This window comes from Syngnathus acus, chromosome 5, assembly GCF_901709675.1.
Source record: "Syngnathus acus chromosome 5, fSynAcu1.2, whole genome shotgun sequence".
NCBI lineage: Eukaryota > Metazoa > Chordata > Actinopteri > Syngnathiformes > Syngnathidae > Syngnathus > Syngnathus acus.
In genome coordinates, this window is record NC_051091.1 from 4,636,187 (window position 1) to 4,651,241 (window position 15,055).

Here is a 15,055-nt window from a genome sequence, read left to right on the forward strand (position 1 = left end):
TCTATGCGCCTCAGCAGGGCTGAACTCTGATTAATATTGCGTGCGTGGACGATGAATTAACCCGCAAAATCCATCCGTTTTTATCGGTCTCAGGGCGGCGGCCATTTTGCCACTTTGCTGTCGATTGAAAATGACATCACAGTTACTTTGGCCAATCACAGCTCGGTGTGCGAGTGCCGCATGACCAAACAGACAACAGCTAGCTAAATGTCATTTAATAAGTACCTAAAATCAATTCAGATTTCAATTTGATCAACAAACATAATTTTCAATTCTCAAATGGTAATGATCGTACATCATCTCAGTAATGCACATAGGCAATAAATCAATTTTCCATGAGACTCCTTACCTACAAATATTTTTTTCATAACTTACCAGGCATGACATGTTGTGTTTGTTGGTTGATGACGTCAAGGAATGGGTGATTGTTCCGTATTGGGAGAAGTCCCACATTTCATTACTATTAATCATGCTTACAGGCAAACAGATATTCGCACCTGCAGCACTGCAGGCACTTCAGTGGTTTGGTTTCTTGTTTCTTTTCCAAGAAATAAAAGCAGGTTTCACATTGCAGGTGAGGCCTCCTTCTCTCTACAAGTGACAGGAAGCCATTTCAGCAATGTGAAACGGGACGTCACGGTTACATCATGAATTAAATTCATTTCATGTTATGAAAAGTGTCAATAAATTCACTAAACGGTATTTTGAAACTCACAACTAATCACAACTATTTTTCAGTCTAAAACAGTTAATTTAAAGCTGTAGTTACAGCTGTTTTCAGACACGTCGAAGCTTGCAGCCAAAACGAATTACAGTGTATTTCACAAGCATACTTGATATTAATGATGTGTGGAAACAAGTGATGATTTATGCATTTCTCATGTTTGAGTATTAAAATAAACACCAACGATTTAAAAAAAAAAAAATAGCTTGTCTTCTGCTTCTGTATTTGCACGCAACAAGTGATGTGGTCTCCAACCCCGGTTGCCCCAAATATGCTTGACACAGTATTCTGACGCGCCTACAACAGATGGATCAGGTGCTTTGGGATCTATTTTAAGGGAAATGTTTGTGTGATTTATTCGCTGGATGACTTGCTTTTAAAAGCACTCTATTAACTAATCTAACAGGCCACTAGGTTAAAAATGTGACCAATAGTCCAACTGTAAATCTCTGCAATGTAACATACCGCAAATACACGAGATGCAAAAGGTGTTCATTTTGTAACGTCCAACTTTAAATTCATTGCAAAATTGAGAAGCGTCATACAACCTTATGACTTATTTGCCTTAAACCTTAGACACGGCACCGTCTTGAAGTGATTGTTGCCGATTTATGACCTCCATGAGCTCTGCAAAGAATTGACATGGAAAGGAATGCATTAACGACATCTGCTACCATAACTGGTTCCTTTTCACTGGTAGACTTTTGCGCCGCTGTGTGAAATTGCGACGGATGAGTGGAGTGCACGTGAGGCTTCCGTGACAATGCCTCGTGAAAAAACGTAACGACCACACCAGATTTCCATTTTCTGTATGGCGGTTTTTGACACCAACCATATTGTTGTTTTCATAGCTGGGATGGACATACTGTTCTTGAACGCAGGCAAGTCTCCAGTGGAAAGCTGGCACAGAAAGCCGCATGCGACTCAGGTGCACGCATTTTTGGGGCCATCATGATGTCTGGCGAATGGTTGATGGATGTGCGCGGCCTATGGGGGATTTATCATGCTTGTCTTTCTGGAATCTTCAAAGATAACAAAGCATCTGCTGCAGCGATTCATCAGCTATAAAATGGAGAGGCGTGAAAGGCCGCCAACTGGCCATACTGGGACTGGATGGCTAACGGCTGTTGCGGGAGTATGGAGATGCTTTGCTAATAGGAAGCAGAAAGGCTGTGTGTCAATAGAGCGCTCGCTGATAAGCTGCAATACAGATGTAGCGAAAAGTACAATGAAGGATACTAGAAAAAGGATCAGGACACCAAAAAGTACTCGAAGACATGACAGCTGTTTGACACCTCGGCAACATTTGCAGGTGTTTAAAGACGGCATTTCTCTTTCCCGTCGTTTCGTCATTTTCCGTCTTTCATAAGCATGAGGAGCTTCTTCTCCGCGTTTGTCTAACGAGGAGCGCTTTCCCGTGCCAACTTTCTGTCATTGGTTCCACACGTATCTCGGTGGCCCGGTGGCAAGCGATGAGAGACACGCCATTCCGCATCCCCAACCTGACCTGTTCTGTCACGTGGTGGGCGTGGGTAGAGGTGTTCGCCCAGTGTGTTATGCTAACAGTTTAAGCCGCAACCAAGGTATGCATTGTTGAAAGTATGAGCAAAATGGCGGTTGGTTTCCACGTCTTTTCAGCAGGTGTTTACTTGTGTCAACACCGCGCTGACAACGATGAAGCGGCGAGGCCGTACGTAGACGGGCAAGGTGTTTGTTTTCATAAGCCTTGTGAATAGAATATTTCATAAAAGAAGCGATGGCCTGGAACTGTTTTCGTTCCATGTAAGGAGAGGAATGTGCTCGTTTGGCTCTCTGAAAGGTGACCTCTGTGTTGTACATCTGTTTCAGCCAAACACCGTTTTGTCTGCCAGCACGCTTTGTTTCTCTGTTTTTACTGCATTTGAACCACCAAAGGATCTCACACCGTCTTTGTCGTGGGAGTCGTGTTGACGAGAAAATGACTAATCGTTCACTCAAGTTCCCATTCTTCCAGTCTCTCTATTTCCGAATGTATTCAACAGTTAACTTGAGCAAAATATTCCTATGATGAATTACACGGTTGGTTTACACCACAGTCCACACCGAAGATGTAATTAGCCAGCTAACTCACAGTGGCTCGCTGGTTCAAATTCAATTAAGACCTTCAAACACACCACAGGCCAGTGGTGGAAAATTCCATTTAATTGAAGTAACTGGATATTTTTTTAGGGCACAGAGGGCCATAAATGGTCTCTTTTGGGATAGGTTGTTTATATTTCTTTGAATGTTATTCTGCATTGTTACTTATGAAATTATATCTATGTAATTGCATAGACATTGCTATTCGTGGCACACACCGTATCTGATTACGCACAGATTGGAGACACACACACACACACACGTTTAACCCACTTACTTTCCCCCTGAAATGCATAACGACAATGATTGAATAAGTTTCTAGTTTGCTGAATGCACACTGGCACATTCAGTGTAAGCTTTATTTATCATGGACTTCCTCTATATATTCTAAAGGTACAAAACCACCCAACAGGCTAAGACTGACATTCCATCAGTGAGGGGAAAAAAAGCAGTCCATATAAATCAAGCCTCTTCTTTTCCAGAAACCTTCTTTTCTGTCTGAGGCTTGCTCGTTAGCAGAGGCTTTGGGACCACTTGTACGACTATGTGCCGTACAAAGAAGGGGGGGGAAAGGAAAAAAAAAGGATGATCCCTCTTTCTTTCCCCATGTTGCTTTGCTCCTGACAAAATAGGGCCTCTGTGAATAGCGGAGGCTAAAGCGGAGCTGAATGAGGGATGGAGGAGTGGGACTCGCTCATGCAGAGAGCTCCCGGCCCCCCTCTATACCTGCCTGGAAGAAAAGAGCGACCACCTGCTTCTGCTGAGCCTTTTTCCTTGGCTTCAAAAGAGACCTTGTGAAAAGAGCCTGAATAAGCAAGGATCGGAACTTAGGGAATGTTAAAAAAACAAGTGTGGTAAAGGATCTTGAGCTTTTGCATATTGTTATGCCTCCGCTGTACATTCATCTCTTCGGGTCAGTGCGGGACATTGAAGAGAAGCGGCTTATTTTAATCAATCATCATGGAAATAAGCATGTTATAATGAAGCTGTCGGTGAGCCCGTTGTTTGGGGCGAGTTCAAAAGGGGGAGGTTGACTGTGGCGCTGGCAAATGAAGCCATGCTGAACCTCAAAGTTGTAATTCGTTCACAGCAACCAACCAAAGTTAGTCAGGTTTTTCTTTGCTTTTTGTGAAGTACAGTAGTAATCATCCCCGTTTATTAAGACAAATGATAATAAACAACTAATCAGATGAGTGACTTTAGATCACCATCTGTAAATTGCTTTGTAAGAAACATTTGTGTTGTACTAAGCATACTTGACTGAACAGGCACACAAACACAATAAATGTATTTTGTGCTGAAGTGTTCTGCTTACTTGCCTTTCTTTCATTTTTATTTATGACTTCCCCCTTCCTCTTTTATTGCCCTCGGGCATCTACTGCTGCTAATAGGATAAAGGCTGCCATGTTATGCACACTTAAAATCAACGCAAGAGTGCTGCGGGCTCTGTATGGATTTATTAAAAGTACAAATTAAGTAATGATTGTACACAGTGTCAATTAATTCCAACTACTTGCAGTGACGTTATGATAGACAATATGTCAGCCTCCCAAGGGTGTTTATTGACTTCTATTTACTGCATTCATGAATTTTCTCAGCAGTAAAGGACTCAATAATCCATGGTAAAATTAATCCTGTTTTTATGAATGATTGTGGTCATATAAATCAGACATATGAGACTTATTTTGCCTTTGACACAATCACATATGACTTAGCAGCTCTGACACCGGACCCAACTTTGGGGTTTTGAGAAACTGAAATCATGTCTCGACCCACGACTGGCAGCAGGCATCAATTGATCCGAAGCAGGAAGTGGCGCATCATCAGGCACAACTATAAAACTATCACCCAAACACTAAGATGAATACGCCATGTGTGCTGTATTAACATTCCGCTGGACCCTGACAAACGCTAAAAGCCAAACAGAACACATTTACACAAGCATTCGTCATGCCGTCAAATGTCAAATTTTTTTTTGACATCTGGAATTACACAAGACGTTGACAACGTCTTCCGTGTGATATACGTGGTAGCATTTGGCCAAATCTGCACAACACTCATAAAGATCCATTTTCTCAGAGGTTTTGAGGTCAGTAATTAACTGGTAGCATAAACAACACCCATATTTGTTTCAATTCAATTTGTTAAATTTGGTTGACCATATTGACCGCTGAAGTGACGCATTCGTCATTTCGTTCGTCATTCACGCAGTTCTTCTTCGTCCCCGTCATGGTTCTATCCTGACAGATCTCTTTAACCTTTTGCTCCATAGACAGCAGAAGGCAATTAGTTTTGCCGTCGGGTGCTTCTGCGTGTCAAACCTGCTTGATCGTCTCCATTCCTACACACGCACGCACACACCTGTGCTCAATTTATTGTGCTTTTTTAACCTGCGGGCACATCAGGAAGGTTTGAGGCGTGACATTGTGCCACAGTTCTGAATTTTCTTTTGTTTTCCTCTCTTGGTCCAAACCAAAGGAGATAATTAGCTTGTGCGCTCAATTCAGGCGCTGCTCTTTTTAGGATAATCCCCGTTATATAGAGATATTAGGAATACTCACTTTAGGGCTACCAGTAATATGAGAGCTCAAAAGAAGTCAGTTTGACTAATCTAATTACCCTAGAGAAGATTAGACTACCCACTGTGGATTGTTCATGATTGCAGTCAGGACTAAGTGGACAAAATTCTGTTTCATAAAGATAAATCTCACTCGCTCTCAAAAAAGCATTTCCTTTCTCATGTATTCCAGTGTAAAAGAAAGATCCAAACAACTTGTCAAGAACCCAACGTCTCCGTTCAGCTACGTCTTTCAACACCTGACTTGGAAACAATCGGAGTAAAACAGACAGTTACAACCGCACCGGAATGTGGAACTGCAGAGTGGAGATTCGTCAGAGCAGAACAATGTGATTTGCACCGGGGATAAGATGTTTGGACAATTTTCACACCCTCAACCTGTTTGTTCTGAGTGTTTGCGTGATTACGAGCGATGACGAAGTACGAATTTGTCCATGATACACAACAACCAGATGCAAGAAGCCATCATGACTTCCTGCAGCTCATTTATCTTTAAACGACAACGCTTGAATGTAATTATCTCGATTCCACGGCCCATCAGGAACCTTCCAAAAAAAATGTTGCTGAAAAGCTCATTCAAATTCTATGAATGAGCTGAAAAAGCTCGACTGACCGTGCGATACATAGAAAAGTCTAAATTGAGGAGGAACGGGTGCAACAACATGTTCAAGGTAACAATCATACATAATAAGTCTGTTCTGGCCCAAAGCCTCGAGCTGGATCACATTCAAAACAATGCTACCAGTCCTGGGCTGTTGCTCCACAGGTGCAGGGCGGGGGGGGGAAAAGAAACAAAACCAAAAAAACATAGACCTTGTGACATTCAAATGAAAACAAACATTGAGCTGTTCACCGGTGGTGGCCATGCTTTTTCTTTTTCCTCACCGCTGTCGCATTATTACAGGGTAAGCTCCCCTCACAAAGCTACAAAGCAAACAGTGCAGTGTGAACAGCGGCAAACGCGGCTTGTTGTGACGTGTATGTGCTGAGTGACTGACATTGTGTGCGGTGGACATTCCTGACATTGAGTCCATGGGGGTATGGTTTTTTTTTTTTTTTCTCCTCAACGGGTAAGATGTTTTGAGAAGCCGGTCCCCCGGCCAGTGCTCACCTATTGAGCCACGACAAGCAAACAAATGGCTTCCATTGTCGCCCACTGCGCCCCCTGTGGCCTTTGACCTCTTAGCTTTGAGTTGCTCTGCAGAGGGGCTTGTCGCAGAAGCCTTCTTGCTTCACTAACATCTATCCCCGCCCGAGCCGCTAAAGTGCTTAGCTGTTTAACACCTGTGGCTCCATCCTCTGACTTCCAACACAACTGCTCACATATTCCATAAATCCTCAGTCAAATCTCATGACTATTTTCTCATGTCTTTTTGGATGAGATAATGTACTAATTCAACAAATGGAGGCGGAAGTCTTGTATTGGAACAGCTGGTCCATTTGCTGTGGCATACCAATAGCAACAAGTCATTGATCGGATCAAGCTGATATGGATGCATCCAACGGCTCCAGTTTAGGATTACAAATGCTGCGGCAAACAACAGCAGCACCTGGCTAATATCGAGGAGTAAGTAGAGCGTAATATGTGCCGGATTACGATAAGTGTGTATTTGCGTTTTGTGAGCGTGCATGTGTGTGGACTTGCATTAGGTCATTGCTTTTGCAACGTCTCTCCAGCTGCTTGGCTGGGTTGGTAAAGATACCTTCCCGTAAAATATTTCCTAGCAACCATTTGCACTGAATTTGAACCTCAACTATGAGCTAGCATGAAACGGTGTCGGTCGCGTTGAGTGCAAATCCGTGCAGGTTAGCGGAAGAGATTGGGTATTTTGAGAACGTATTGGCAGTAGAGCGCGTTAATGAATATTTGATGACAGTTCCACCTCGTCTCAGCGACACTCGCAGATGATCTCCTGACCTTCACACAGCCCAGGCCGGATGAATTATTGAACGTCGAGCTGTCAGTCACGATGGGTGGAATGGAGAACGACGAAGCAAATTTCACTCGCGTTATCCGTGACACTGTCGCATGCCGATTGGAGTCACATGCAGGACTGAAAGACAAATAGAAAAGAAATATAAGCGGAATAAAAAGTGCCTTTCTATCGCTTTTGAAGTTGCCTGGTGATTTATACACACGGCCTGACATTTGGGATTAATTGAATCCTTTTATCCGTGTTGGATGAAGAATGCTCTCATATGCCAAATGTTTTTTGTTGTCTTCTAAGAGACGTCTGTTCTATATCACCGCTTTGGTTGACATTTTTACACTTTCCAACACGTGTGCATGCTTCGATAAAAGGGATTAAACAACGTTTCGCACGCTGTGGGGTCCCAAATCCAGCAGATTAGGTAACAACATTTTGCTTTGTTTGGGGCGGTGCATTTCCAATTTGAAGACTCAGCTGTTTGCTCGTTCTACCCATACGCCCTCATCGATAATGATTTATTTATTTGTCATTGGTAGCTAGCTCACTGATATTTTTACCCTACTCAAGGGTGTGTCCCTGCTTTTGCACGTCTGTCAGTATTTCTTGAGGCGAGCAGTCACAGAGACCGACTCATCCCCTAGTAACTCACATGAATGTGTCACATCTGATACTTCCTCAGGCCTTGGCCCAACACCACGCTATCACACATCCAACACTCTGAGCTGATCCCTTTCATCCCCCGTGCTTCCTTCAGCACTCCCACGGCTGCCACTTCACCTCTTGCCTTCTTGTTGCGCTGGACGATTGTCGTTGTCAGCTACCCGGCCGGCTCTCTGCTCCATTGCTGCTAGCAACAGCTGGTCTCAACTTGCAGCCGATCGGCACTTTTTCTTTATTTATCTTTGGCTGGATGCTATTGAGGCCATCTGCCGTAAACAGCAACTTTAGAGCAGCTGCCTTTGTCTCTCACAGAAATGCAATAAATCTTTGTGTCATTTGATGATAGAATGATACAATACTTTGTACTATGTACTGAGAGGGCTGCTAAACTGGTATGTCATGTTTGATCCGAGGGTCTTAAAAGTTTTCGGTCTGTTATGCAAGAGTACTTCCAAAATGGGAGACTTTGGATATAAACTGAGTCAGTAATCTTCACCTTGCAGCACTGCTCAACTAATATTACATATTCTGGAACACACAAAAAAAAAATAAAATACAAAAGGTCAAGTGCATTCTGTTCTGTTCTCTTGTATCTGGAGGAGAAACCCGAGAAGAATTTCTTGTAGCTGGCTGCTGCGACTCTATAGTCTGCGGAGTTTTATACTGGATCAGCACAAAATAATCAGCCAGCATCATCATTTTACATCCATCACCACCCAGCCTGCGAAATATTATCAAGTCTAAATGGGAGTGCTGAATATGACTGATATGCGTATACGGTGCATAATTCCATAATGTGTGAGGGAGTTGGTGGCATCAGATCAAGTTTATGAAATTTCTCGCCGTCTCACTTTCATATCATCTCATTTCATTCAGCGTGTTGGTTAACATGACATTTAGCTAAGTTTACTTTTACCATTTGTAAAACTCCTGTGGCTTTCCTTTTTATTCCCTATGAATCAACCTATCAATTTGACTCCAATTTCTGTGTGTGGCATGTCATGCTGTGTGTGTGTGTGTGTGGGGGGGCGGGGCACTTCCACCTGTGAGGTTTCAGATTTCTGCTTGAGCATAGAAAAACGCTTATATGACAATTAGACAGACAACTATCTTTGAGGACATAGCCCCAAGGGCATTGCTGAGAAGAGGTGCTGACAAATTGCTGTTTGAATTAGGACAACAAATTGTGAACCTTTTGAGTATTTACATATAATGTTGACATCGATTAGAGAAGCAAAATGAACTTTTTTTTCCTCATCGAGGGCACGAACGCTGTAGACATATGGCAGATGAAGCCAAGGAAGAATTTTTTATTTATTTTTTACAGTTTCTTATGAAAGGTCTAAGAAAAAAAACAGTTTAAAATATTTTACCGGCTGTTATGCTGAACTTTTCCCTAGTTCCACCTGGCTGCTTTGAAGGACTTTTCAGCCATGTTGGGCCCCTGGGATCCGGTGCTCAGTGGAGTGGACAATGCGCATGGGCTGGAGTCTGGAGTGTGTGTGTGTTTCAAATGTGAGTGTGAAGCGGCAGCTGTCCAGCTCATCTTCCCCCCTTGTGGCTCGCCTCATTTATAATTAACCCAGATGACCAGGTGGCTATGTCCCTCTGTCCCTGCCAAGGCATGCTTCTTTCTAACCTCTGAACTTCTATCAGACATTCCCCAGCTCATGTTTACCACTTGTGTCGTGCTTGCTTCACCAGCTTCACCTCAGATCTAGTTTTGGAACAGTACATTGTGCCACCCAAGTAGACTTGAGGGGCTCTAACTCCAATAGGTTGGAGACTGGCATTTTAGTGAGGGCACCATAAGGACCCGTCAAGGAAGATCCGGTTTCTGTTGAGTAACAGCTTGACCTCCAGGTTTCTGGGCATATGTGTAAAGCTAGTCAAGTCCTAGTGATTGAAAGGAGATGCTACAAGGGAAACTCTAGCTGAGTCATATTCCTGAGGTGGAGCCAGCTGACGTTGGGCGGGTGTCGGGGTACACCCTGGACTGCTTACTGGCCAATCACAGGGTGTTCTTTAATTTTTGCTTGGATACCCCCCCCTCTCAGTTTCCTCCTTGTGACCGCCACACCCTGACCACATCTTGCCACGCTGATTTGCGTTGGCACATCCGTCCAAGCACCTGCTACCCTCCGCGCCTTCATTCACCCTCAACCCTGCCAGCATTCCAAAGAGTGCGCCACGTGTCCCCCATCATCCTCTAAATGGGTGACAATAACACTGTCCTCGCCCTTTAGGACCAAAGACCACTCCCAAAAAACTCACGCTAGTTACTCAAAGGTTGACGGCAGGACTGGGGGAAACAGGTGTGTGGCACTCCACCCCCAACTGTCCCTTGGCTTCGACCCGAATAGAAACATACATGATTCTTTCTCCTCATGCAAACTAACAAGTAAGACAGTCTCCCTTGAATGAATCTGTTTTTAGGCTTTTGTTTTATCAAGGATACGCAAAAACTTCTCAACTGTGTAAGGGATACTGCAAGAGCTCAGTCTCCGGGTGTCCATATGGAAAGTCTGTATCGTTATTGTCTACAACTTGGACCGCCTCAATGGGAGCGAAGGAGTTAGTTTTCTCAAGGGGTCTGAAAAGGACTGATTGCATTGTGCCAATGTCTCTCCTTGTTCCTCAGTGTCTTTTCTCCCTATAGACTGCTGGCTCCATTTAAGGTTGCTGATGGTCTTAACCTTTAGCTATCTGTGAGTGAGAACCCAAGAGAGGTCCAGATTATGTGCTGTGATAGATGAGGTAAAGTAATCGGGAGGATACTCAGCGGTCTCCTCTTTAAAGTCAACACTGCTTCCATTCAGTAACATAAGAAGGTAGACATTCACTCAAAGTTGATTTGGTGATTACAGCACACAAATAAAAGCGACACAATTGATGTGACACTCTGAGCCATACGGAAAAGTCATCTTGCTGATATGCATCAGCTTTAAATGCAATATAATCCGGGTGGGCATAGCGTCAACACTGATAGACCTCCCACAGCGTACTTGGGTCTTCAGGCTGTTCGGATCATTTGCCAGCATCATGTCAGGATGCAGTACGTTCGATAGGAGAAGAAGCGGTGCGCAATTAAAAGCAAAGCAAACTTTCTGCTGCAACTGTGACGGATTATTGCCGAGCTTCCATCTACTTTACGTCTGAAACAGTGGGAAAAGACACCAGGTTACTTCCTGTTGCTTAGCAACCAGCAGCAAGTTTGAGCAAGCTTATATCAGGGGTGTCAAATTCATTTTTGTCATGGGCCACATCGTGGTCATAGTTTCCCTCGGAGGGCTATTATGATTGTCAACGGTATAGGCTACAAAACAAACTAATGAATAACTTGTTTTGAAATCAGACACTAGTAAAAACTGTTCAAATATTTTGAAAAAGACAGATGGTAATAAAAATTGCAAGCAATATCTTTACTTTTTAAAAGTGAAGACGATTTGTAATTTTAGTGATGACACAATGTCTATGCAAAATTTGGCTTTGCGGGACACATAAAATTACAAGGCCTGGGCCTTGAGTTTGACATCTATGTTCTAGATCTTAATTACATTACAGTTAATCAGTGAACAGTTTATTGAAATTCATAATACGAATTTTTTTTTTTTGGACGCTTGACAAAGTATCCATGAGCCTCACATTCATTCCAGGGCAGAGACCAGCTGTTACCTAAAGCTGTCAAAGGCAACAACTGGAATTTACAATTCCCTCTCTGTGAAACATCACACCACTTTTAAACATCCAAATCGGATGAAAAATAAGCTTGCTAAAACATTATGTGGGAACAAAATGTATTTTTGCAATCTGTCTAGTTTCAGAGACACCTTGCAGTCTCTTGACTTGACATTCTGCCCACTTGAAGTCAAGTGGTGAAATTCCTTAATTCCTTCGGGCTGGCTTCTGTGGCGAGGCCTTGGAACGACAAAGTTTGCTGTTTGCTGAACTCCCGACATATTTGGGTGTGTTTACAAAAAGACAGGACAAGCAGCATCCAGAGCAGTTAGACAATACTGCCCAACGGGAAACAAACAATTCTGGGGAATACCATTTTGATTCCAGGGCTTTACAATCTGATGCATTTTATTGTTGGTGATTTAATAAAATACCCCCCCACACACACACACAACACATCGAGCAGCTGGTTCTGCCATGCTCCCTCCCAGAAGATTTTGCTTTCTCACGCCACTTTGGTGCTGTATGGCACCTGTTCTTCCAACCTCAGGCAGCAGATGTTGCAACTACATTCCATCCAAAAAGCATGACTATTGATTTGGAAGCAATCCCAAGCAGGGCCCATCGTACTCGTATGCTTTGAATTACAAAAAGTGCTTTGTTACACTCGGGTTTCGACTGCCTAATAAGGAGGCACATGGACCTTCAGCCATGGAAACATCGGATAGCTGTTTGTTGTACAACACGAAACTTTCAAGAGCGATTGCGTAACGTGTCTCACTTTAGTGGTAGTATGATATCAGTTTTAATTCTGGAAAAACATTCACTATGATTGTTTTGTTGTTAGTAAGTTTCATCGAAAGAGAGAGAGAGAGAGACAGACAGGAGTGAATGTCAAGGAAGATTGGCAATTTGACAAAGATGAGTGGAGGACAAAAAGTGTAGAAATGCTTTTGTTGTTTTGAAAGACCTTGAAAAGGGAGGCCCCGCTCCTCCATCCTCTTGCCCCCTTCTCCTCGCTCTTACTGCCAATGGCCGAAAGAGAGCTCTTTCAGACGAGTGCCATTGCAGCTGCATGCTCTAAAGGACTTTGAGACAATTGTAGGCCCCGTGGTTACCTTGGAGATGCGGTTCTTTCCTCCCTGCCATGCAACTTGCCACAGTGCTCACTAGTAATCTGAATAACGCCTGGAGAAAAACGAAAAAAACAAACCAAACTGTCTCCTTTTCCTGTCAAGTTTTCTCCTGCAAATTTAAATGGATCGCGAGAGTCTGTGAGTTTTGGACCGACACATTCATGGGTGCAAGACCCTTTGAAAGTCCTTCTCTTGTTATTGTGAGACATGTCCCAATTTGATTTCCTGCTGCATACAAGCTTTCCAATCTGTTTGTGAGCTGGAAGCAGTCTGGGAAAGTGTGCAGGCGAAGAATTCACACACAGCACAAAAGTCCAATTATGAGCCTCGACTCAGACGACGCTGGATAAAGGGGTCTTGTCTATGTCCGAAGAGAGGCATGATGCTTTCCTTGCCTTCCGCCTCAGCCTCATCTCTCCTCCCAACAAATACATTTGGTTACCGCTTCCGATGCATACTGTAAACTATTCCAATTTCTTTGGTGGGGGAGAAAACAGAATCCCGTTTTCTTTTCATGCATTCAAGTTCTCAGTTTCAGCATTCAGTGCTCGTGTCCTTGCGACAAAAATGTATTCTTGCACCGTGCGTGACACCAACAGGCAAATGTGAATGCACGACTCTAAAGTATAAATGCAAATGTGTCAGGAATGAACTGAGCAAACATACACTTGTGAGCATGCAATGCATATTTGGTGTGTGTTTGTGTGTGCATGTGTGTGTGAGTGTGCATCTGACACTCTATCATGAGCAGCTGGTGAACTGCTCTCACACACCAGGTGTGACTTGTAGCTCCGGGCTCTGTATCGGCACATAGGAAGGCAATATGACACTCGGACGTCCACAAGCATCTTCAGAATGTGCACATAGCATGTACGCACGGACGTCCTGTATATAAACATGCACACATTGAGAGTACACTGGTGTGAATGTACAGTATTGGAGATGGCATGCAAAAAGTCATGAATCACAGCATCCTTGCAGATCTGAAACGTTCACGGTCAAGGGAGCTTAGCCGATCAAGAGACGTTGCGTCCGACGCGGCCTTCAGAACTGATGTGATTGGGATGCACATGTGGTCAAAGCGAGCAATAAAAGGCATTTGCTTGCCATCTGTCTTTATGGCAAACAGTTGCTTCTCTCAGTGACATGCCATGCACACACAACCCAAATAACCATTAGTCCATAAACAGACACGCTTACAGACAAATTCTAGAAGCCCTAAACAAAGAACAACATGGAATCAAAAGTAAAACAATATTGCAGCAGCATAACAGCAAATTGCTGATTCACCATGTTTGTTTCCGAACCGGAGTTCAACTGAATTTAGCGTTTCCTTCAGTATCCAAATCATTTAGTCATCTATAGACCACTAGCGTCCTAAAATCTATTGTACAAAGTCATCTTTATTGTCAAAACATGGGATAATTTGGTTTATTCCACACTTTATGTCTGGAGTTTTCCACCCAGTCATTTTTCACAAAGTCGAGTTGTGCCCGTCACTTCGTCGAAGTTCCATCATGTCTTTAACCTCAACTTGGCCACCCATTGAGTACGTTTGAACAAGGCATCAACTTCTTCTGATCACTGGCTAACAGTAAGTACTTTATTCAACCTTGATAATCTGTGGAATTAATCTATTTTATGAGGGAGCAGCATGGAGGCGCTGAGAGAAGTGCCATGGACACACACGCACGCACACACAAGTGCACGCACACACATGCATGCACACACTCACACACTCGCACATACGTTTATCCCTCTCGGCAGCTCACTTCCATAATGTCTCGGGCTTCACATAAGCCCCAGGCTGGGATTTTGAGGTTATTACTATGTGTTGCCTTCTTTATCCCCGGGGTCATAGCTATGTGAGGTGGAGGTGAGAGCCCAAGAGAAACATTGTCTCACGTGCGATTGAAGTATTGCAGTGAAACACACAATCCTGAATCGCATCAGCTGTGACAGAAATAATCCCCAGTGGCAAAAATGGGAGGGAGAGATTAGTTAATATTTGTCACTGTTGCTAAAGCGATAAGGAGGGTGGGGATGGTCCTGGTAATGTAGCTTGCGAGGAGAGGAGGTCAGGTCCCCCCCAACTCCTTGGAGCGCCCCTCGTTGTGAGGCCTGCGGTGTTTGAACACTGAAGGTCATGGGTGACACCTGTTTCCCGTCTCATCTCCCAACATCAAGTTGACTTGCCGGGAGAACGGGGATGGGGGGTGTTTTGAGGTGG

At 43.7% G+C, this 15,055-nt stretch overlaps 1 long non-coding RNA gene across 1 annotated transcript; it reads right to left on the bottom strand.

Annotated features, from left to right (window-relative positions):
- Nucleotides 1–195: 195 nt before the first annotated feature.
- On the bottom strand, nucleotides 196–9,502 carry LOC119122795. Its single transcript, XR_005097950.1, has 3 exons — nucleotides 9,385–9,502; nucleotides 7,339–7,474; nucleotides 196–1,351 (listed from the first exon to the last, which is right to left on the bottom strand). It is a non-coding gene; the product is annotated as an uncharacterized LOC119122795 (long non-coding RNA).
- Nucleotides 9,503–15,055: the final 5,553 nt, after the last annotated feature.